A 26,627-nucleotide genomic window follows, 5' to 3' on the forward strand; every position below is an offset into this window, starting at 1 on the left:
TTTTTTCATGAAAATTCTTCACTCAAACAAAGTGAAAGAAAAAAAACTTTACATAAAAAACTCCCAAAAGAACAACTCCTTTCAGTTGGTTGTGTGAATAGAATGTTTAATCTTTACCACCCTTGACTTTTTAAGATGTGCTTTCATGATATTTCAATTTTTTTTCAACAAAGAAATATTTTGTATGCCAATCGGAACAATAAAACTGAATGATGATTGCGTTTTTTTTCTTTTTGCATCACAGAGAAAATCAGACAAAAATATATAATTCTGTTGAATCAAAAAATAAAAACTTATAAAAATGTTAATCACTTAGATATACAAAATTCTGGCATTTTTCAGTGAAGACAACAATTAGAAAAGTGGTCACATAAAAATATTACCAAAGGACATTGATTGGGTGTTGTTTCTACCATTGTTTTTTAGTTTTCAATTTTTGAGTAATTATCGAGACTCCCAAGATGACCATCAAATGTTTTTTTTTTTTTTATCTAACTAAAGGCTCGGCACTACTTGTGTTTCAAAGTAAATAAACTCTTTAAAATAAGTTAAAACATAATGATCTTATCAAGGTAATCTTGCCTTTGGTAACATTTATTTTTACCACTTTTTACTTTCGTTGTCTATACTTGCAAAATGACCCAAAATTAAAAAAAAAAATCGATAATTGGCAACAATAATAAAATAACCCTTTTTAATCAGAAAATAATATTCTTTAAATATTTAAATGTTTTAATTAAATGATAGATAGATTGACTATATTTATTTGAAAGTTTATTTTCTATTTTCATTTAATTGAGCATTTTATGTAAAACTGGAAAAGATTTCAAATTAAACCCGTTTGTTAAATTATGTGACTACTCAATTTAAAACATCAATAAGAAACATAACTTAAAATTTTAATTAAATTTTAAGAATCAATATATATGCAATTCATTTTTCTAATCTACTAAATTAAAATCAATGTATATATATATATATATATATATATATATATATATATATATACAAATGTGTGACAACTTACCAAGGCTAGAAGTTATTTGAGGATAACGGTGAATAAAATGGATAGGTTTATAGCTGAATAATGAATATTATTAGAGGACTCTGGGAAACAGTCTTGTAGCAATGTATTCCACAGAAAATAAGTTCTTTGAAAGAAACTCTGTTCATGGAAATTCTGTTTGATGGTAAGTACATGGAAGAAGAAAGGAGAGGTCTTTGCAATAGTGGAAATAAGAAGAGTTATGAGGGCTCTAAGTTAAGACCTGGAGTGTATTACTAATTCATACCATGGCAACACCAGGTGTGCCAATACAACACACACACACACACTATTTCATCTATCCACATAAAATATTATAAGGAGATATAATATTTTATATTTTTATTACTGATTTTCAGTATTTACTTGAACAGTGCTCAATACGTCAGTAGAGCATTTTAGCCTTATTTCATACAAGGATGAAACGCAGAATATTCTGGATAGCATAATTGATATATATATATATATATATATATATATATATATATATATATATATATAGAGAGAGAGAGAGAGAGAGAGATAAAGTAGTAGCGTTCGTGTGTGTGTGTGTATTTGTGTGTCAACTCTCAGACAGCCCACACTACCGGATCATGATCAAGCCTGACATGATGATCTCCGACCTAGGGATGGTGCACACCATTTTTCAAGGTCAAAGGTTAAAAGCACATTTGATGTGGCTCTTCATAAACTCTCTCACCTAAGGATGGTGCACACCAAATTAGAATTCGCCAGCATACTGGGGACCGCCACCATGGTGCTGACCAACTTCTTTGTGAATTTGAATCAGATCACACTCATCCACCCCCATCCCCTCAACCAATCTTGATGAAATTTGGCATGGTTATGGTCTCTAACATAGGCCAAAATTTACTATGTGATATCATAAAGTAACCTTATCTTTGATAAAAATTGTTTGTGATACTAAACAAACGTTAACCATTGTGATTCTTTGTAATTGTTTCAATTTTTATGTGTAACAATATAAGTGCCAACTTTGATGTAACCTATATGCTTTCAACTTCATAGTTGGATTTCAATCACTTCAGAAGGCAGTTAAATTTTAAACACCTTAACAATAGTTTCTGTTACAACATCCACTTACTGCAAGGGTGTCCGAGTATAGAGCAAAGTTCTGTGCAAAACACGGGTATCTTTGTTAGTATATATAGCGAATATAATTATCCATGTGTTTCGTCATGTTATAACCTAGCGTGGCTGAATCTAGCAAGACTCGGAATTGGAACCTCAGAAACTGAAAGCTAACGCTCTACTTTTGAGCCAAATCACACTAGTGCAAGTGGAAGTAATATATCACTTTTTATAGATGTCATGTTATTCATTTTTTATATATATACTAGCAGGCCGCCCAGTGTTACCCGGTCATAAGATACGCTTAAATATGATATTTTAATTCATGCAGATTACATATTTATTATTATAGACAATTCTCTATCGATTATTATATTAAACCTAATATATAGTAGTGAGATCAAAACTATATTATATGACTTGGGTGCCATCAGCTAAAATTGAAACTAAAACATACAACTCTCCACCTTCATTCATTAGCCACACTAATACGCATGTATATATAATTCGTCAAAGACAAGATGCAAGAAAGCAAGCAAGGTCAACAGAGATTTTATATATATATATATATATATATATATATATATATATATATATATATAATTATTTTTTTTACACCTACAGACACTACTGTTTCATGTTTACACAATCATCAGTGTAGGAGATTCAAACCCAACCAGGAAGCCACCTTTGACTCTATTTTATAAGCATTTACCACGAGAATGAAAGGAATTAATAACTAATAAACGCTCAATTTGGACGCAGACATCAGACAATGCAAAGCGTTTTGAACGGCGTGAACGTTGCATAAACGCTAGTTGACTGCCTCTTAGTTTATACTTCCCAGACGCTGTTCATTCTTAAGTATTCTTAAAGAGGCTTGATAATTATATATCTTTTCTCATTTAAATGATGAAGTATTTAAAGATTAAATGTAAACTTGTACTGAATAAGAAAATTTCTTTGATTTAATAATCAACTTGCTTAATATTATTAGTATTGTTGTTGCGACTCTCTCGTTGTAAATATCAGTCTTGTATTGACGTTTGCAATATTTCTTTCTCTTTTATTATGGACATATTTCTTATGATGACCGAAGGAGATGATGGTTTACAAGTCGATTTGATTAGCAGCATCATTCAAATGCAGCAGATCACTGCCTCATACAAGAAAGGAAGAAAAAGGCAAAATAAAAAAAAAGAAAAAGAGAGACAATTCGTCCATCATTGAATTTATTCAGAAAATAGACAAATGTCTTCTCGAAACATTTGATTAATTGTGAACAAATTGTCTATTTACATTTCATTTTCATGTATTATTGAAACGGAAACTTTGTTATGACAAAAGAAATGACGCCGCATTTCTTTTGTCACACCGTATTTTCATCCTTATGTATTATCCTATTTTTCTGTGTATAATATGAACAATTTTGAACTTAAAGATAGAAAATACGGGCGTGTTATACATCAGTACACCCTTTTTTTAAACAACTTTACAATAAAAATGTTTCAAATTAGAAATTTTTATTTATATCTTAATTTTCATGCTTTTTATGGAGTTCTCTCTCTTCTTTTTAATGGAAGACATTGTTTTTTTGTGTTTTTTTTTTGCGTGTGTGTTTTTTTATAGTTCATTACAGAGAGAACTAGAAACTTTACAAAAACAAGGCATCAAAGTTACTCACTGTATTGCTTAAATACATATTCCATAATTCATAATGTAATTAGTAATCTGCGTTTAGCCATAAAATATCACAACAGGGGTTGATGTGCCATAAAAGATACAAGCCAAATCACGTTTGTAATGGAAATCATCCCATACAAGGCATGAAGCTACTTTATGTAAGGAAGTAAAAAAAAAGGCACTTCAAAGTCAAAAATTAACCAACAATAAGTGTTAAATAGATTCCAATTTAAACAGCAATTCTTCCCCCTTTTTGTCACAAACATTGAGAATACAATGTGAGAATTAAAGGAAAACAGAAGAGAAGCCAGAGTTATGAGGCCGCTGGGAGTAAACCCAAGATCCACTTTCTATTTTCCTCAAAATGAATTTTTTTTTTATCATAGATAATAATGTGGTTTAACATTAAATAACCATAAAAGGGTTGATATGCCGTAAAACATAAAACAAACCACATACTTGAGAAATTGGAAGGAAAGTATCAATGTATTTTCTAATATCTGCAGTTAATACCAATATTTTTACATTAGTCAATTATTTAAACATCCATATTACAGATGCTGTATCAAATATTCCTTATCATATGGAGATACACTAAATAAGATTTATTCATAACAAAGAAATAAGAAAAAAAAGAAAAAAACTAACAAAAAAAAAACCATGATAACCTCATGATTTATTTTATAACCATAACTGCTGCATGTTTGTCCAAAATTTGAATGATTTCTTTTAAATAATTTTGAGAAGAAAGAAATTCCATTAAGCCTTTGGTAGTTTTTCAATTTGCAGTCTTAAAAAAGTATGAACATTTGTCATAGTCGACATTTAGGATAAAACGAGAATCAATTTCGCTTGATGCTAATTCATTTTATTTAATTTTAATTAATTACTTCGCTCGATCTATTTGTCTCAATTCTATCAAAAATAAAAAAAATATATATAAACGATGAGAATAGTATTAAAATAGAAAATAAAAATGGAAACATTAAAAAAAAAAATGGCTGAACTTCTTAATTCCTTATTCTAATGATAATCTTTAAATCCTACCAAAAATATTTCTAATTTTTTCTTTATCAGAACAAGACATATTCGCCAAACGTTAAAATAAAAATGAGTAACATATTAAACAAAACAGAATGACAAAAATCATTTTAAAACTATAAATTCCTAATTTTATCTTTTTGTAATTAGAAACGAAACACTTGAAAATAAACTTGATTAGCATAGAATAAAAATCGAATTTGTATGATTTTTTTCCTTTGTTTTGTAAAGACTAAATCTATTTGCAATCCAAACATTAGCCAACAGAATCTTCACTTTTATAATGAATAGTAAAACCACTGAACTAAGATTTGATTGATATTATTTGGACTATTATTATTTTCTATATTGCATTTCCCATTGTCTGTCCGTCTGTCCAGTCCTCTTTTTCTCGGAAACTACTAGACTGATCTAGCTGAAATTATGTCTCGACCTTTGTTATAATAAGGTACACCAAACTAAGTATCATGGTATCCATTCGATTCACAGCTAGGAATTAATATGGATTAGTATGCAGAAATGAGTACATTTAATCATAATCAATTTTGCATAAAGCATTCATTCCAAGTCAACGGTCTATAACTTTTGCTCATTTTTAACTAGCTAAAAAGTCTAGTAGTTGTTATATTCACAATGTTTTGGTCGATATAATCTTCGACCTTCTTCATATGCATCTTTTAAACTTGAGGATCACTAATCAAACTCTGTAATCTATATGGAATTAATGAATCGTTTCTAATATGTATTGTATTTTGGCATAAATCCACTCTCCAAAAGATGGGCCTGAAAAAGGCGGAATATTACATCATGCAAAAATAACAACTAAGATGTGAACAATAGACCGAATAATACAAATCATCAATTCTTAATATTTAATTAATTGGAATTCTTACTGAGATGAGTAATTTGTATTATTTATTTATTTATCTATTTATTTATTTGTATTATTTATCTATTTATTTATTTGTATTATTTATCTATTTATTTATTTGTATTATTTATCTATTTATTTATTGCAGACTATTATCCTCATCTTCTAAAATATGAGAATAGTCTGCCATAACAAATGGATAAATCGTCAATTCTTATTCAAAAGATTTTGAAACAAATTTATATATATATATATATATATATATATATATATATATATAAATTTATTTTATTTTATTTATTGATATTCATATTAAAAACCCTTTTTATTATTTATTTTAAAGAAAAATACAACTTTATTATATATTGGTCGTAGAATTGCATTCATATGCAAAAGATCTAGCTAATTTGCACATGCTTTTAAACATTAATTTTAATTCCCTATTAGTTTTTTCGGTTTTCTTATGGGATGATCATCTTTAGCAAAACTATTATGCGTAATTATATTCATGCAGATATTTTACATGATTTATACTTGCATAATATTTGCATAAAAAATTTACAGTAAACACAAACCTCTTTCTATATATATTTATGTCTGCGTATATATATTTGTTTAAAAAATTTTGCCTACCAAACTCCTCTGTCAGTTTTTGGTCTACAGACATGAAACTTAATATATATGGTATTCGAACCCATGTGAAATTTTATATTTGGGTTTTAGCCAGGGAAAATCAGTGCAAAAGTGTGAAAATAAAAAAAAAATTGAATTTGTAAGGTGACGGTCGAACAACGGCATTACGAATATGCATGCGTAACATAATAGCTATTGCTTCATGTTTTAAGTTTTAGCCTTGCAGCAAACATGTCTTCATAGCTCAGGCATTAACGTCAACGTTTTGGTTTTCGGTGGTGGCGCATGAGCCATTTTTTATTTTTATTTTTTTTAAGTTTTATAATCATTACTATATATTAGGTCCAATATAATATAATAATAAATACGAAATCTGCATTTATCAAAATATCATATTTAAGCATATTTTACGACCGGCCAATGACGGGCGGCCTGCTAGTGTATTAAAAGTAATTGCAACCTACTATGGGTACTTTACTGTAAATAACATCATGGTGGAACAGTCATTGAAGTTTGCGAAAACTGACATGATAAATGAAAAAGAAGATACTTACGTAAGGATGGAAGAGAACCCTAGCAGAGTGCTCGATTATTAAGCAACATTTCCAAAATAAGAGCATAATGTTTATTTATATATGTGTTACATCGATTTCAAATCCAAACAAAAGGGACCAATATTTAATATTTGGTCACCTATGTCTTACTCTCTTTAGCCTCTGGCGTCATTTTTGGTGATACTGGTATAAACAGAGGTTGAAGAGAGTCAGCTATAGCCGACCAATTATAAATCCCCTTTGTTTGGATTTGAAACCGATGGTACCAATGTTTTTCTGATCTTCTGTAACACGCATTGTATATAAGTTATCTTGTGAGATTTTAAAAGTTTGACCAAAATAACATTTAAGCTGAGGTATCAAATTTCGTAGTTTTGAAATCGACATAAATAAAATTATGAAACAATTTCAAGTATGTGTGTGTCTCAGTTCAAGGTAGCTTTAATAATAACAAGCTTTATCATTATTTTACCAGATTTACTATTAACTGAATATTTATTGAAATCACAAATAAAACAAAGTGGAATTTAAAAAATCATACTTTATAAATAATCACTCTCTTCTATTTTTAGCTCACACAAAAGGATCCATTCTGTCCTGCATTCGCCACATAATAATCTTTCCTCCATCTCTCTATTAGCCTTCTTTTCTAATTTGATATCCCTAGCTATTAGCTTATTATTATTTATAAATTTAAGAGTACCTCTTTAAATTTAAGATACCTCTGATTTATTATTATTTATAAATTTAAGAGTAAACAAATTTCATAATATTTATGCAATTTAAAAAGAAAAGAAAACAACATGCAAATAGCGTGCCTGACGACCAAAAACGAGCCTCTCATAGAGATGCAGGGATGCGTCTAAAAAATGAGTGATGATGTCAATAATCGACAGTGTTTTATCAGGTTGAGAATAACAAAAAGTTCTATTTCCAAAATGTCATCAGAAGTGTCGAATGCATCAAAATGACACCGTCACTCTTTTTTTTTCATCAATTTTTGGATCATATCAATTTTTTAGTTTTAAAAATATTTTTTTTTCAATCATAATCTATAACTGCATCTCACCTGAAATATTTTTAATAATAAAAAATATTTATAACTTTTGCAAATGTAAGAAATTGACTTTCCAAATTGCATTTAGTAATGTTATTTTAATATTTTCTGGGTTTTTTTTTTTTATGTGGACCCAGGTTAAGACCTCGAAAAGGCAACTTGGAACATGGTATAAGTCTAAAGATAATATATATTGAAAAAAAAAAAAAAAAGAAACAAGATATAGAGAAAAGTAGTGACATAAGGTAAGCTTACTTGTCAGTCGAATATCGGTAAAGTATTTAATATCCACGAGAGTACTTGGCTTTCGAATAATATAGGATCTGGAAGAGTCCATGAATAGGTAGGTAACGGTCCCAAAACAAAAATGTCGACATTTGTATTATTTGGACATTTTAGACTACTATTCTCATCTTCCGTGTTATTTTCACAATGTTTCGATCGATGTAACCTCCGATCTTCAACATTAAACGAAACGTGAAAATAATACTCAAGATAAGAACAATACTTCAAAGAATATAAATACGAATAATCAATCTTTAATTCTAAAATTCAGAAACATAATGTCGACGTATTGCATGTCCTATTTACTTGCCTCTCCACACGGGAAAACTTAGACACAAGGTCGGTTTTTAATATGGAGAAAATTCAGTTCCCCAAAAGATACATTTTAAATTGGAACAAAAAACAAAATTGCCTCAGTCTAGATGGATAAAGCTCAATCTGCTGTACAAACGCTACTGAAAATATAATTACAAATTACTGAGGCATTCTACCCAGTCATGACTGACAAAACAAAAGCATACTACTTCTATGGATTAAATAAAGAGTCCGTTTGAAATTCCATACAGATTCCTATGTTTAACAGAAAGATTCAAGAGTTTGATAAGATACACCTGAAGAAGGTTACAAGTTACATTGACCAAAACATTGTGAAAATAACACTGAAGATGAGAACAGCAGTCTGGATGAATTTAAATAATTCGAATAATCAATCCTCATCTAAAAAATTAAGAAACAGAGAATTCAGAAACAAGTTATTCGCTGACTCTGAAAAAGTCGGTCAGTTTTGATTGTTTAATTTCTTCTCACATTTCTCCCAAAATGTCCTAATTTGTAGTTTAATTGTGGCCTAATATCAGCACTTTTAAAATAAAATATATAAATTTTGGTAGAATTACAAAACAAAACATGGAATAAAAGGAAACTGTTTAATTAATGATTAATTTGTAGTTGATAAATTACCAAATCTTATAAACATTTGAGAGAACGTAAAAAATACAAAAAAAAAAATAACAAACAAAAAAAAAAACAAAAAAACAAAACAAAGCAAAAAAAAATAAATAAAAAAATAAAATAAAAAACTATCTTTTCTCAACAAGGGATGCACGATATAAGAATACATTAAAAAGTGAATTTCAAAACTGAAAAGAAAGTATAAAAAAGAGAAAATGTCTGACATGTTTCTCTGTCCTATCGCTTCCGCCTTTCATTTAACATTCCCATCTTCTCTATTCTTGTTCAGCTCTGAGAGACAAGCAGCAGATGAGGCGAAGGGCGAGAGACGAGAGGGGAGGATGACTCCTTGAAATTGAGCTTATCAATATTCATTCATGAAGATCAAATTATCTGTGACATACACATTGATTAATTGTATGTATTTCTAGGAGGAAAGGTATCAAACTCACTGATGACTATATATATATATATATATATATATATATATATATATATATATATATATATATATATATATATATATATATATATATATATATATATATATATAAGGGGCATTCCAAAAGTAATACCGTCTATTTTTTTATTCCGTTCGAATAAATCAGAGGAGGGGATTACAAACTGCAATGTTATAATGACGGAACTTATGCATTCATGACTTGAAGGTTTTATCTCTCGGTTGAAGATATTGACGGTATGAGATTCTAAGAAAGTTAATCCTGTCATGAACGTACGTCAGAAACAAAAATGTGTCATTGAATTCCTGGCTAAAGTGCATTGGGAATGGTGGTGACTATGTAGAGAAATATATTCACAAAAGGTTGCCCGTTTTAATAGTGCCACTTTCGCCTTCATAGCTCTTCAATTTTTTGAGTTAAAAAAATTAGAAGCTTTACTTTTGGAAAGACCATCGTATGATAAAGCATGCACTGAACGCCCATGCATAATCATCATTTATTAGTAGCCCCCCTGCTTCAAAGTGGCACTGTGCCTTGTTTGGGGTGAAAATTGAATTAAAAAAAAAAAATTACTGACAAAAATACATTTAGAATGGTGGTAACTATGTAGAAAAATAAATTCTGAAGAAAGAAAAAAGAAACAAAATAAGACTGAAAGAAAAGAATAGAAGAGTCGAAACCAAAACTTTTCTTTCTTTTTTTACTTATAAACCGAGCTGAAACATAAAAAATATTCACTAAACTTATTTCTAATTTTCTCTACAATGAAAAATATTTTGTGAAATCGTTTGTCCAAAAAAAAAAAAAAAAAAAAAATGCAAAAATGTTGAAGAATAAAAGAAAAGAAAGAGAATGTTTTGTGGTATAATTTGCACAATTTAATTTCTACATGACATAAAGTGATTAGAACTGAAGCTACGAGAGATCAACTTTGGACAGAGCAAAATTAATAATCTTCTTCACCACTATCCTGACTCCAGTTCAACTAAGTAATGTAATTAAGGTATACTTGAGTGAATTCCTGTCTCAATTCTCAAATAATTTGTGTACTCAGGAGTAAAGACCCAATTCTTTTATGCTTTAAAAAAATATACCCCGCCCCAAAAAAAACGATGACAAAATTCTGAAATTCAAACTTTGAAATTCTTGCCTTTCTTTATTCAAGTCCAGTTTACTTTATTTATTTCTTTAAGTTTTTAAAAAGAAAAACTGTTTTTAATTCATTAAATGTTGTTTCATGATTTTCCTCTAATTTTATCGAGCATTAAACAAAAAACAAAAAGATTTTATTTGTTATAAAAGCTCACAAGCCAAAAAGCTGTCAAAATGGGCGGCTTTTAGTCTACCTCATATTCGGACTTTATTTGAACTTCATAATTATCATATCATTTTATTACATCTGAAGTCCCAAAGGCTTTTTATGACAAATCAAGTGCAATTATAATCAATAGTTTAGTAGCATATAAGTTTTTTGTACTGATATTAGTATTAGTAAAGTAATAGCATTAGTATTACATTTTATATTTCCAATGCTATCAAGGGTATTTCATGAAAAATTTGATGAAATTTAATCCATAATTGTGCATAATTGTATCAGTAATATTAATAGTAGTATAATGTTTTTGCTTGCGGACGTACTTGAAAACATGTCACATGACTTAGTATTTCCGCTATTTTGTCTACTTTTTTCAAGTCGATTTTTATGAAAAAAACATGTTAATTTTTTAGGTAAAATTTTAAGGTGTGGCTTTTGTGTTTGCACTAATGTTGTGGGTTGATAATTAGAAGATTGAGAGACATGTTAATCCTATAGTAGTAGTAGAACTAGAATTTTAACTCTTCTATTATGCCAAGAATGCTTCATGACAAAATTGATGCAATTTTGCTCAATAGTTTTGAAACTTATAAGTAACCAACAGACAGGCATAAAATGATCAATTATGATATAGTTTTGTAAAAATAAATGTGCAATAAGTGAACTCAACGATCACCTATTATTAATGGTGTAATGGACACCGGTATTAGCTATGAGATTGACAAAGTCGATTTTAAATACAGTCAGTGTTACTGCATTCTCTCATATCGTCATAATCCCGGCTGCCCTTTATCTGTGAGTATGACAGTTGTGTTCTGGTTCTAGTGATATGCCTACATCGGTGCAGTGGTAGCTTATGAGCCCAATCCTGGCTTTGTTCTTTTGCAATGAAGTTATTCCAGTTGGAAGGTCAGCCTGAAAGCATCGTTGTTCTCCTTCCCTCTGCTTCTTTTCTCCTCAAAGACTGGATAGTGGTCAGTCTCAAAGATAGATGTTCTCTTGGTGATAAGCAGCTTGCAAGATGGCCTGTCCTGAGCTTGGGTCTCTCACGTCTTGATGTTGAAGTTGGATTTATTCAGGTTGGCTTTTAGAAGATCTTTTAATTTCTTCTACCGACCTCCTCGTCTATCTTCTTTAAGCTTACCACAGAAAATTTTTTTCGACAGTCGAGAGCCAGGCATCCTAACAGCATGGCTGCTCCATCTTGGTTGGCTTTTGGTAAGGATGGCTTTGGTCTCCTGGGTTGGTACGGTTATCTTTCCAGAAAATGTACAGGATGCTTTGCAAGGAATGTTGATGGCACTCACCAATGCCTTGAGATGGTAGTGATGTCATCCAGGTATCTGAGGTGCAAAAAGTGTCAAAGTACAACACCCATTTTTTAACCGATTTTAAATACAGTTGGTTCTATTGCATTCATCAGACCAAAATAGCATTTGGGGAAAATATGAACCTCTCTTTTACAACTATAGGTAAAACAGAAATTTATTTTTTAATGAATTATTTACAATATGTGATGTGTTTCACCATTAAATGACTCCAAAAATGTTGATATGCCACGGAACAGACAAATCATCTATGGAACAAGATCAATTTGTGGAAAACATGGATATGATAGAGAGAAACAGAAGACGACGACAAAGGATATCAAACTGAAATGATCCATAGGTCAATTGGAGAGAAGAAATATGGATCTGCCCCAGTCCTCATTTGTCAACCTTGACAGAGATGAATCAGCAAAAATATATGCAAATTATGATAACGTTAAAATTAAAATGCTCAACTTTGAAAATATTATAAAAGAATATCAGAAGTAAGTTTGGTAATTTATTATTTGAAAAATCAGTGACGTTTAAAAAAAAGTATTTACGAATCAATTTTGTGAAAAATATGAATAAAGAAATTGAGAAAATTTATTATTTTTGTAATAAATTGTATCCTTATAAATAAACGGAATTGCATGAACATAGATAAAAGTAAATGTATGTTTCAGAATAAGCATATATACTGCAATATGTTTTAAAGTTGTTTTTATTTACTCTTGCATATTTATATAGATACGAATATATTTACATACATTTAAGTGGATGGACATATTAAAATATTATCTCTGAATGTACATAGATAAAATATATTTATTTTAGGTTTTACTCGCAGGATTGGGTAATATATATTCGAATCTCAGAATGGATACACTTACTGTTTCTAGTCATGCTGATGAGTCTTAGGTGATTATATATATATATATATATATATATATATATATATATATATATATATATATATATTTCATAATTCTTTGGTGGGTACAGAATTTGAATATTATGTGTGTGCCAGTGGATAATTATATTTAAAAAAAATAATATATATGCCGTGATTAAAATGTGGTTTGACATGGTGAAAATAACCATGTCAAATCACATTTTAATTCCTTTTGACTTATTTTTAATTTTTTTAATTTTTTATTGCATTTTCACCTCAAACAAGGCACATTGCCACTTTGGTGTAGGGGGGCTACTATCAGGAGCAACAACTACTGGGGTACTATGTAGGGATTTGGGCAGCAAGATGTCGGTTCACATTGCACTTGAACTTCTGCATGTCAGTACAGTTGGGGAAGCAGGGACCTGGAATGGAATTCCAAAGTCTAGCGGTTCTGGGGAAGAAACTACTGGAGTAGAAATATCTTTTACATCTAGGGATCTCTACAGTGTGGGGATGGCATTTAGCAGCCTGTCAGGTTTGTTGAGGGCGTTCATGTCATGGGGGCACAAAGAACAGGCAGAGGGATGCAACATTTCGTCGATGGGACAGAGGCTGAAGCTTAGATGCCAGTTCAGGGCCTATCAGATTTGCAACTCTCTTTTGAACCTTGTCAAGGAGCGAGAGACTAGTAGCAGATGCACCAGCCCAAATATGACAGCAATACTCCATACATGGGCGAATTATAGAGGTATAGGATACTTTCAGGTGTTAGTAGTTTTCTAGCACGGTAGAGAGAGCCCACCTTCCTTGCAGCAGCCCTGGCAATGCCTTTAATGTAATTGTTCCAACTCATGTTTCCTATGAACATTAGGCCAAGGAGTTTGAAAGATGTACTCTACTCTCAGATAAAGAGTCGTTGGCCATTGCTATAGGTGGTAGAGAAGGTTTCTTGTAATTATTGAATGAAACTAGTTTAGTCTTGGCGGCATTGAATGTGACCATCCATTTTTGTCCCCATTCCACTACAGATTGGAGGTCATCCTCTAGTGTTTCTGCCATTTCTTTAGATATGTGTTCATTTGTTTTCCTGTCGTGCCTGTTATAGAGTGTGGTGTCATCAGCATATATACTCATCTCAGAGGCAATTTTGTCAGGGAGGTCATTTATGAATATCAGGAACAATAGAGGTCCAAGGATAGACCCCTGGGACACTCCCGCATTTATATCATATTGTTTAGATGTACGACCGTCGAGGGCAACCTGGATTTTTCTCTTATCTAAGAAGGATTTAATTATGTTAAGTATTCTACCAGTGATACCGTATGATCTAGTTTTCCTGAGGAGACCCTCATGCCATACCCTGTCAAAAGCTTTAGATATATCTAGAGCTACCGCTCTGCCCTCCCCCGCTTTGTCCAGTGAATGGTATATACGTTCAGAGATTACAGTGAGGATGTCTGCTGTGGAACGGGCTTGTCTAAATCCATAGTTGGTCAGTCAGAAGTTCAGCATCTGTAAGGTGATGGACTAGAGCATGGTTAATTAAGGTTTCAAATATTTTGGCAAAAAGTGAGAGGAGGCTAATGGGGCGATAATTTAATGGGTCAGTTCTTGAGAACTGGAGCTACTTCCGCTGAGCACTTTTTTAATAGCACAGCTGGGATGAGATCGGGTCCACATGCTTTTGAAGTGTCAAGGTTTTTATGATAGCATGCACCTGAGCAGGGGTGATTTTCAGATCATCTAGCGTGGCGTCTGTCCGCATAGGAAATTCAGGTAGGGGGCGGTTGGAAGGATCCAGTGTGGAGTTTGAGGCAAACCGACTGGAAAGCATGTTAGCCTTCTCGGTTGCTGAGCAAACAACCTCGTGATTGTTGGTTAGTGGGGGAATTGTTGATTGCCCATTATTTGCTACACTGTTATAGATTTTCCAGAAGTCACGAGTTCCTAGTTTTTGTGCTTCGATACGTTTTTTAGTGGTTTCAGTAAATTCTCTCTTAGCTGTCGCTATTTCTTTCTTAACGTTACTTCTAGCTTCTATGTACTTCTGTCTGTTTGAACTGGACTTATGTTGTTTAAATCTGTGGTATGCATGCTGCATTTGAGCAATGACAGTTGCACAAGTCAAAGCAAACCATTGGGGAGAGTGGGGCTTGGTATAAAATTTCCGCATAGGAACATGTGCTTCGATTGCAGTTTTGAACCATTCAGTGGTCTCGTTTGTGCACTGTTCAGCAGGAAGAGAAAAAATGGGGCATCTCTGATAAGATCTCTGATGGCTTCCCAGTCAGCCTTTTTTTATAATATCTCACTGTTTTGAGCACTGGCTCTTCAGTTTTGGCTCTAGAGTTTAGGGTGATTTCAACCATTATCACTGCATGATCAGCGTTCCCAAGTGGGCTCTCGGCATTCGTTATACAATCATCGGGAACTGTGGTCAAAAACAGATCTAGAAGTGATGCGTGTTGTTCTTCCTGGTCAAGGTAACGGGTTGGAAACGTAACAATTTGTGATAGGGAGTGAGATATAGAGAAGCTATGAGTTGTGCTGCCCGCTGCATCTGTGTAAGTAGAGAATCCAAGCCAGTTTTTGTGATGGACATTAAATCACCAAATACATGTACTTGTGTGCTAGTGTCGAGGGAGAGTGCTGTGTCTATGCTGTCAGAGACTGTCGCTATTTCTTCTGATGATTTAAGGACATAATAGATTCAGTAATTGATATAATAATTAAGTGATTTTTGCACTATGAAACAGATACTGTCAAGAATTGTATAAATCAACTGATTTAAAGGAATAAACTATAGGATTGTCAACATCATGAATTTTGGAATATAAATTTCTGTCATTTATTCTATATATATATATAAACTTGAAATTGCCTGTGTCTGTGCGTGTACATTTCGCTACCAAACTACTCAATTTTCAGTCTACAGACTCGAGCTTTGACATAAGGGGTATTGAGATTTCTGAAAATCTTTTTAATCAGTTTTCGGCCAGAAATTTGGCTGTCAAGGGGTCAAGTTCAATGATTTGACCTTTGAAAACACTACCAAACTCCTCCACCAAGCTTAGGTCTAAAAACTTGAAATTTTAGATTTAGGTTACTTGGACATAGATCAAACTTTTACTTTGATTTCAGCCCAAAACAATAAATGTTTAGGGATCAAAATTGGGGTCAAAATTTCAAAAAATTTAACCTCTACGGTCTCTACCAAATTACTCAGCCAATTTTTGGTCTAAACGTTTGAAATTTTACATAAAGTGTATTCAGACATAAGGCAAGCTTTTTAATCGATTTTTGGCCGAAAATTTGGCTGCGAATGGGGTCAAAGTTCAAAAGATTTTACCTTTAAGGTCTCTAGCAAACTATTCAGCCAATTTTGTGTCTAAACATTTGAAATTTTTCATAAAAAGTATTCAGACATGCAGTAAGCTTTTTAATCAGTTGTTTTGACGAAGATTTGTCTGGCAAGAGGTCAAAGTTGAAAGAGTTAACTTTTGCAAACTCTACCAAATTCCTCCACCGATTTTGGGTCTAAACACTTGAAATTTTAGATGTAGGTTATCTGTACATGAGTCAAACTTTTTAATATATACATACATATGCACATAAAGTTATGAACAGTACATACTAAACTGCAAGTGTATATATATATATATATATATATATATATATTAGTCATCTAATGTTAAAATGAAAAAAAACTCAAACCAACATTTTTAAGCCATTTGTACTACAATTTATTTCATCCTGGAATAGGTCCTTTCAGGTGCTTCTCAATGGCTTACCACTCGTTTATTGAAAAAATGAGAATATTTATACTGTTTTGGAAATACCATTGGGGTAGGAGTGAATGTGGAAAAAGAGGTTTACTATTCCCATATTAAACACTTCCTTCCCATTCTCATTTTGCTTTTTAATTTCATTCTTGATTTGCATTGCATTGGGCTGTCTTAATCAAAATCTCCTACCAAAAACATTCTATCCTTCACAAATGGATCCTCCTACTAAAAACAAAGACATGCATATAAATTAAAGAGTTGTGTTTTAGCATTAACAGGTAGCTTCTTAAAAATGTGACTGCTTCTGGGTTTAATTAAATAATTATAAAATCTTTAGTTAGAGCATGGGTATATATATATATATATATATATATATATATATATATATATATATATATATATATATATATATGTAAAGCATGGGTATGCGTACATGTTATTTATATAGACAGCATAGTTAAATGTATGCATATGTTGGCCATTAGCGAAAACCATGGAAATGCAGACATTTGTAGTTTTGTTTTTATATTGAAGTTGTTGTCGGTCTATGGATACTGTCTTTTTAAAAAATTGATTTAATGACTTTTATAAGGTAGTGGCTCTAGTAGAATTGTTTATTTATTCATGTGGTGGACATAACAGGGATTTGAGCAAACGTATTTCACGTGTATGATGGCACTATGTTTCATATATTTCCTTTTTAGATTAAAAGAGTGATTGTCATAGTAATTTATGAATTTGTGGTTGTCTGTAAATATAATAAACAATAATAATGGTGTTCATCAGTGGAAACGATGAAGCCCCTCTGATCATCGTAGAGATGAGGGATGACATACACTGGGAGTTTTGTTTAAAGTGAAACTGGTTTGCTCAAAGCCAGCTACACTCTATTGTCCCAACCAGCCTGATCCAGTGGCAGGACAGGGTGGGATGCAGGAGGTTTTGGAAGTGTTCTCTGACATACAGTGCATGATATTCCTAAATAGTCACCTATCTCGTACTAACCAAACTCAATGTTGCTTAATTTGTGTCAACATGATTATGCCGTATATGTCTGCAAGTATAGTGCAGACAGTGATAATGTTATCCTGGGATCGGATTATTATATCTAAAGATGAAATAGAAGTGTATGAATATTCAATGGTAATTTTATTGAATGGCAGTAATTATTGGCATACTGGTGAAATTGAATTGAGTTTTCCAGTCATAAATTTATCATGAAGAGACCTTAAGATGTTGTTTTGTCATAAAATGTCAGATTAAAATACTACTACTATAACTTATGAATTAATTATAATAGTTATAAACGCTTATAGGTTCTGAAAGAACCGGTTAGACTTGCACCAAATATAATATAAAGACACTTTGAGATGTTGGATGTACTAAATGCAATAATACTAATTATGATACTTAAGGTTCTTACAATCCTCCATAGAAACCAAACTAAAGTGTGTGTTTTTAATAGATTTAAGAACGTAAAATAGGTTTTTATCGAATTAAATATGAAGTATTATTAATAGAGTATTTTATTTTTATGAGCATTTTGTATGTGAAAAAAGATGTTTAGTGCCAACCAATACTCTATACAGAAATGAACTTGTCGAAATGTAATGACGAATTATGTGATTCTATGCTCTGCAGTTGGTCATACTGCATTTATACAAAAGTTGATTGAAATGAAATACAATGGATAGAATAGTGGCAAATATACTTACATAAGCCATGGGTTTTAGTCTGGTAGAGCTCCACTCCACTAGTACGGTATACTCCTAGGGTGGAGAACATATTAGGGTCACTCTAAATGCTATGTGAATTGAGCAAAATGGATTAAAGGTTCAATCATTTTTTAATAGATCAAATTCCACTTTCAAAATAAGAAAAATTAACTTCAAACGAAAAATAATTTTCTACCATGTAAGTATAATATTGTTGATTTAGGCCGTGGCTCGTATATATATCTTAAAAGTTCATTATATATATATATATATATATATATATATATATATATATATAAATATATATATATATATATATATATATATATAGAATGGAACGATAAAATTATTGCCCCAAAGAAAACAACACTACAGCTTTATTTTAAAACTTTTATTGAAAAAAATCAATTCAGGTAACTTGATTATGTAGTAGAGCTGATATCTATTCAATGTAGCTACCTTCCACCTCAATACTGTCCAGAACTGAGAACATTCCTTTTCTACAAGTTTGGCAAATATTCAATGGATGGCAGCAAACAGGCTGGCTTTGGTGTTGTGGGAGGTCATGTTGGTGATGTACTCAACATATGACTAAATGATGTAGTCCAGTGGATTCAGGTCGAAGGAGGAGGGGGATAATGAGAGAAAGGTACAAAGTTGTAGCACTCCTTCTGAAGCCAAGTCTGGGTCTCTTTGGACTTGTGGGGTGGCGCCGAGTCCTGCTGCCACACCCAGCATCTACCAGCAGCTTTCTGATTGCATTAGGGGATCCCCACACTCTGCAACACATCCAGGTACACTTTGGTAAGGACTTTCAAGCCAACTTCAAAGATGTGAGGTGGCATGATGTGGCCCTCACTTGAAACCACACCAAAAACCATAGTCGTGACCGGAAACTTTGTTTTCATCACCTTGGGCATGTCCCTGTTATTTGTGGCAATCCAGCGATGCATTTAGAGGGTGCTGGCAATGGTCATCTTGTTATAACTTGCATCGGTAAAGAGCATGAGTTGTGCTACAGCGCATCTCCAATTTTGCTCGTTGAACATTGTGTCACTTTCAGACATGATAGAAGGTTCCTATCACTTTTAGGATTTGTACACAACTGGTCAACTAATAGGTGATCTGCAACAACAAAGGGAAACTACTTTTTATCAAACGGAAATGGAATGATGTCGTCTTTTCTAGGGCGATAATTTTATCATTTAACCATATATATATATATATATAGAGATAGATAGATAGAAAGATAGATAGATAAATAGAAACAAGGAGAGTTTTGAATTTTTTATGAATAATTAATGAAAAATTATATTTTAAAAATATCCATTTTTTTATTGGAAATTTTTTCATATGTAATAACAACCACTGATGAGGCGTGTTAAGCATATGACTGTTTCTACTTACGAACAAGAAAAAAGCCTGATTTGATACGGATGAAATAGTGTTTGAGAAATACAATGTTTTAAACAAAAAAATCGAAGTATCTTCTCTTATTACATATATCGGGGTCGTAATAGCAGACATATCTTGCAAATGAATAAAGAGTTGATCGTACATCATTGTGAAGAAAAAGACTCACTCTTTTCGCCAGGCAAGTAATATATCTGCACATGTACATTATGTACCATTGTCAGAGACTAACGTTTCCTTTTTCTAGATTAAAAGCTTGAGGGTCTGCACTATTTTGTCCATTGTTGGAAACTTGAGAAAAGTGATAGATTCATACCTGTTCCATATTAAATTTGTCTTTCAATCTGTATTTATGCATATTGCTCTAAAAAGTGACATCTCATTAATTTACTAAAATAAAATACTTTCATTTTCATGTTCTCTCATGTTTAAGTTTGAAATTACATTGCTTTTGATTTCTGAAGCTTAAGTTTGTAACAACCTTTTTATTGGTCATTCGCGTTTCAGATTAAATGGATGCATCTTAAGAATATCTGTAATATAAAATAAATTCATTCGATTCTTCATTTTTTTTTTTTTTACTTAAATAGCTTTTTAAATAGAAGACAGTACTTAAACCTGTTTCGATATAAACATATGGTTTTCTAAGTTATATAAAAAAGATGTTCATGAGATTAGGATGAAATAAAAATTTTGTCAAAATCAGCACTTAAATTAAAAAAGTTTTTAAATAAATCCAACAAAATGATGAATAGAAAAACAAAACAAATAATCCGAGTTCTTTGGGAAGTAATGAAAGGTATCTTTCAGAGCCATCTTCTAAAAAGTAGATATTTGAAATTACCTGAGTACATCGTAATATACAGAAGATTGGTGTAGGGCTTGGCAAAAGTTGAATAGAAGTAATAGCAAAGAATAAAATCAATGTTTTTTTATGACCATGTGATTCCCTTTCAAGTAATGCTATGAAATCATTAGTGTGTCTCTTATCGAATTTACGCTTCTTCTCTCTTCTTCATTATTTTTCTGATTTCTAGATAAATGGATTCCACCTATATTCTCATCTTTTTAGACGCTGCCTTACATCTCTATGGGAGTCATTTTTCTATTAGTAGCTCAGTCACGCTTCAGGATCCATTTTTTGATCTGTCACATTTAAGTTCGAAATAGCATTTTTGTCTGTCTGTCAAGCTTAAGCTTAAAACAACATTTTCATCAGTCTGCCAGACTTAAGTTTGAAATAGTATTTTCAGATTGACGGAAGCATCTTTATAAGATGTTCTGTCAGTTCATCTGTCATTTATGTCATTTAGATGTATTCAAGCATCTTTAAAAGAGGTTATATCTGTCCATTAGTCTGTTCATTAGTCTGTCATACTTAAGTTTAAATGGCATTTTAATAGCTAAACACGAGATTGAATTAACGCATCTTAAGAATATGTGTTTTTGTTTTTATTCATTTTCACTTATAAAAAAAACAAGGTCGACATAAAAACAAAAATCTATGAGCTTTCCGTCTGGAAAGTATCAAAGCAGATGTTATGAGTGAAATTAAATCTCTTCTTTATATTCTTAATGTTGTTACCACATTTTTACTGATCCATTCTTTAAGTCTTTACTATGTGTATAAAAACTCAATAAAAACAACAAGTTGTAGATTATACATTTAATGAGTAAGCAAGCACTGTAGGCAAATCTTTAGACATGTACCCCTTGGAAATTTTGTTAAGTTTATACAGGTACAGTAATCCATTCTACATTATTTCTAAATTTCAAAATATTACTGACAATATAGTTTCTACCAATATTGTGACTGCATTACAAAAGCAGCTGAAAATTACTAAAAAAAACCCTGTTAGACAGCATCTTTTCACTAATTCTGTAGGGCCTAACATTAGTGTTGCATCACTACTTTTATTATGCACATATGCATGTCACTACTCTAATATGATCAACATTATTACACCTGTTTCCTATTTCTCATTATTCATCGTGGATCAGATGTTACTTATAGGGGTCATTTTTTTTTCATTTCTTTGGAGATATCCATTATTTGTCCAAGCTTACTCTGACACAAGGCAATACAATATATAGCTATATTACTATGTTTTTCGTTTTTTTTTTACTCACCTCCAAACAAGACATATTGTCACTTGGACGTAAGGGGCTACTAACTGGACCATGCCTAAGGAAGATTAAGATGTTGGTTTACGTAGCATTTGAACTTCTGCATCTTAGAACAGTTTGGGAAGCAGTTAGAAGGAAGGAAATTCTAAAGTGTAGCCATTCTAGGGAAGAAGCTATTAAAGTATACAATTTTCTGACATTTAGGGACTTTAACAGTGAAGAGGTGTGATTTTGTTGCTAAGCAGGTTTGTTGGGGATATGTACGTCGAGGAGACACAAGTGCAATGAGTTCATCAGAACACATTCCATTATATATATATATATATATATACAATATAAGATTCATTTCCATCGAACATGATCAAAATTATTCACACGTTTCTTGCTTATTATTATCCAAAATCAGCTTTTTATTTTCAATGTTGCATTAGTCAGTTACATTTCCACTGAGACATCTGATATTCAGCCAAATCTAGTCTTTTTTTTTTTTTTTTTTTTAAAGGTGGTCACCACTTATCAAGGCCCGGGAGCCACTCGGGGATAAAGGTTATTGCGTGTACGGTACCTTAGTGTTGAGATTTGATAAAGTGTCTTACTTAAGGGGGCGGTTCATCAGGAATTTGTTTATGTTGGACTTGAAGACATCCAGGTTGTAGTCAGGTGGGGAAACAGGCAAACGGAACAGAGTTCTGCTACAAGGTCATTCAGTATATTACAATAAAAGTTTATCCAAGAAAATATCTAGTATAGAGAAATATATCTCAGAAAGAGAACCTTCTTTAAACATGAGCCTAAGCAGTGAGTGACGACGACGCTGTTAAGAAGTGTGAAGAATTAAGCTTTTTTTTAGAAATTGCTGTTGGCGCTAATGAATTGTCCATGTTCAATGCTCTTTTGATTACAGAAAAGTAAAAGAATGACATAAAAAAACATTTTTTTACGGGCTAGTGGGAGGCTGCAGGCAGGCATAACTAGGAAAGAGTCTTGAAGAATATTTTGTGGGCAGAAAAAATTTTGAAAATATATAAAAATCTAAAAAGAATGTTTCTATAGAATCGTCTATAGGGCAAAGCTAAGAGCTAATTATACCGAAAAGGGAGCGAAAGAAAAAACAAGCGAGATAAAAATGGCATACATACAAAATTTCAGATATGCCAAATCGTGGATTTGTGTACAAGTACACACACACACACACACACACACACACACACACACACACATCATGCTGGGCGGATTGAACAAGCTTTCTCTAAAGAAGGAAGTTTCATGGAACTATTAAATTCACAAGCGGTCCCTAGTCGCTTGCAATCATATATATTGGATTGTCTGTTAAAATTGAACAATAAAATAATATTTTAAATATTCTACATCACTTGTAGTTATCAATTTCAGTTAGAAAGTAGAAGATAAAACTATGGTGGACACTGCCCATGTGTGGGAATCTAATTTAAGCCACTAAGATGCATCGCGGGTGAAATATCTAAAAGACTTTTAAGTATTCAGAATCTTTAGCAGGAAACCAACATTCATTTTCTTTTATTGAATATTTCTCTTTTTTACTCCTCCGATTTATTTTCTATCTTTTATTCGTATATTTATTTATTAATCAATAATGTCACCGTAAATCAAATAAATTCTCTAACTTCTGCAATAAAAATGTTTAAATTTTTTTAAACCTGCCTCAGTTGTTGATAAGGCACAAACATAAATAAAAAAAATTAACACTGTCGATAAATATTTCTGTTCTTGAAGTTTGTACATCTTTTTATGCCTCTTCTTAACCATATACATAAACACACATACATATGTATATACACATATACGTACACACAATATATAGTGTGTGTGTATTTATATATTGTTTATATGTGTGTATATATATTATTTATAAGTTTGTATGTATGCATCTGAGGATAACGCCATGTGTAGAAGTTTCAACAAATAAACACATATGTACAATATGTAAATAACCTTTTGAAAGATAATAAAAAAATAGGTACTTCTCCGGATTAAAATGTATTTGTGCTTATATTTATTGAACAGCATTAACAACCCTTGCATTCCCGTCGTTCAAACTGATTATGTGTTTTTTATTCGTCTTTAAGAGACTCCTTACCAAAAATATTCGCTCTTCGACCATTCATAAATATCAATTTAATGTCTTGCAAGTTAAGTAAGAAACAAGAAAAGAAAACAAAAAAGTTACGACCATTTTCTCATGATTATCAGAAAAGCAAAAATAAGAAAATTATTTGTTTTATGGATTCGTATTTCTGTCTTGAATCAACGGATGTGTGCTTTCCCTGCCTTGAATAGGAATGGATCACTCGATAACACCCGGGATAAAAGCAGGGGGCATATTTTTTTTTTTTTTTTAGCATCCTAACACCAAAATGATACTATCCCCAAAACATATACCTCAAATGTAAATGTAATAACCCCTCACTCTTACATGTTTTGTTTAAAGGTCTCACTAAGACGTTTAACTCAGAATATAGTAATTTGTTTATAGCCTTTGTTGTATTAATTATTTAATTTTTAGTCACGTGCAAGCGACTCTATAAGTCACTCCGTCGGTCCGTCTGTCCGTAACACTTTTGTGCTTGGCCTTTTTGGTTAAAATCAAAGGTCTGTTGTTAATAGATGCTGTTCTTAGCTTTTTAAGTTTTTCTTGGCTTTTTGGCCAAGATCAAAGTGTAGTATAAAGGATTTAATATCTCAAAGTGTAGTATCTGTCGGAACAGATACTGCAAGCAAAGATCATATGTCGGGGTAGCCCCACATATCAGACCTTGGTCAATGTAGGAGCAACCCTTCATACCAATTGTCACTATCCAGCTCCTCTACTCCCCGGGGAGTTGGTTCCCATTTCCCCTTCACTCCTCACATTAAAAATCGGCCTTGTGCCTAATTTGCTCGGTGGGGGAGCAAATAAATACCCAGCTCCCCTACTCCTCGGGGAGTTGGTCCTCATTTCCCCTTCACTCCTCACATTAAAAATCGGCCTTGTGCCTAATTTGCTCTATGGGGGAGCAAATAAATACCCTTTTCTTGGCCTTTTGGCCAAGATCAAAGTGTAGTATCTGTTCTTACAACATGCTGTACTTATTGTGATATAAAGTGGGGGATCACTTTTCTATATTAATTTAATTTAAAATGATCACCCACTTTATAAACAATCAGTCTCAAAGCCATTCAAGTTATTCTCCAGATCATTTAAGTTGTTTTTGAAGGATTCCAGTTATTTTTTAAGCATTCAATTCATTCTTAAGGTCATTCAATTCATCCTTAAGTTCATTAAAGTCATTCTAAGTCATTTACTTTTTATTTATTTAAGTCATTTCCGCTCATTTTTCGATCATTTTAGTTTATCTTAAAGAATTTCATGTCAATCCTACATTCACGCATTCATTCATTACACGAGAGCACACGACTAATGGCTATCGGCCTTGTTATGTAATAGATTTATTCATTCATCATTGGAATTAATATATCATTTTTTGAATCATTTTATTTCAGTCAAAGTTCTCAAATATCAAGGGGTCCTTTCCTTGGGGCTAGCACCTGATCTCTATATGAGATACATATATATTCGCATATTCTATTCAATCTCCTTTATGTCTCAAATATTGAGTCAGTAAAAAAAGTTAAGAATATTAATTTTCCTATCCCCAATTAATCAGTTAAATATGTTATATCTTTGGATATTTCTATTGGACTTACTGCATTCCAGGACAAAAATTTATCTAGTCTGGTGGAGTATCCAGCTTAGTGCTATTACTCTAGGCAGCATTACTTGAATAAGATGTACCACACCTTGTATAAGTTACGAGGAGATCTTATTTGAGCCACGAATACTATGTATATGATTTGTAATATTTAGTCAGAGTTTACTTGTAGTGAAAATTATCCTCATACTAGGTTGTCCTGGCATCAAACTCCTGTAATACAGAGTGACCTTACGCAATCGTGAATGGTGACTAGTAGGCATTCATGGCCTCTCTGTTTCATTTTCATCCAGTCGAAGTTCTCAGATGTGTGTGTATATGTGTGCAAATAAGTGCATATGTTCTGTTTTAATTTGGTAAATCTATATATATATATATATAAGTTAACGTGTGTGTGTGTGTGTACATTTCCCCACGCAATAACTTTGTCAATTTTTAGTCTACAGACTCGAAATTTGATATACAGGGTACTGAGATTTGGGAAAATCGATGTGATTGGTTTTGGGGCAGAAATTTGGCGATTAAGGGGTCAAAGTTCAACAATTTGACCTTTGAGAACTCTACCAAACTCCTCCGACAATTTTGGGTCTACCCACTTGAAATTTTAGATATAGGTTCCTTGGACATGGATCTAACTTAATAACTTGATTTGAGCCCAAACAATAA

The 26,627-nt window shown here is 32.0% G+C and overlaps 1 protein-coding gene and 1 pseudogene across 2 annotated transcripts in view; one reads left to right on the plus strand and one right to left on the minus strand.

The window, feature by feature from the left end:
• The window catches only part of LOC145291508 (uncharacterized), a 783,169-nt gene that overhangs the window by 331,074 nt on the left and 425,468 nt on the right, over nucleotides 1-26,627 (minus strand). The window lies entirely within an intron of this gene.
• On the plus strand, nucleotides 25,276-25,402 carry LOC145242264 (U2 spliceosomal RNA; annotated as a pseudogene).

This window comes from Euprymna scolopes, chromosome 2 (assembly GCF_053919585.1).
Source record: "Euprymna scolopes isolate OS-2025 chromosome 2, ASM5391958v1, whole genome shotgun sequence".
Taxonomy (NCBI): Eukaryota; Metazoa; Mollusca; class Cephalopoda; order Sepiida; family Sepiolidae; genus Euprymna; species Euprymna scolopes.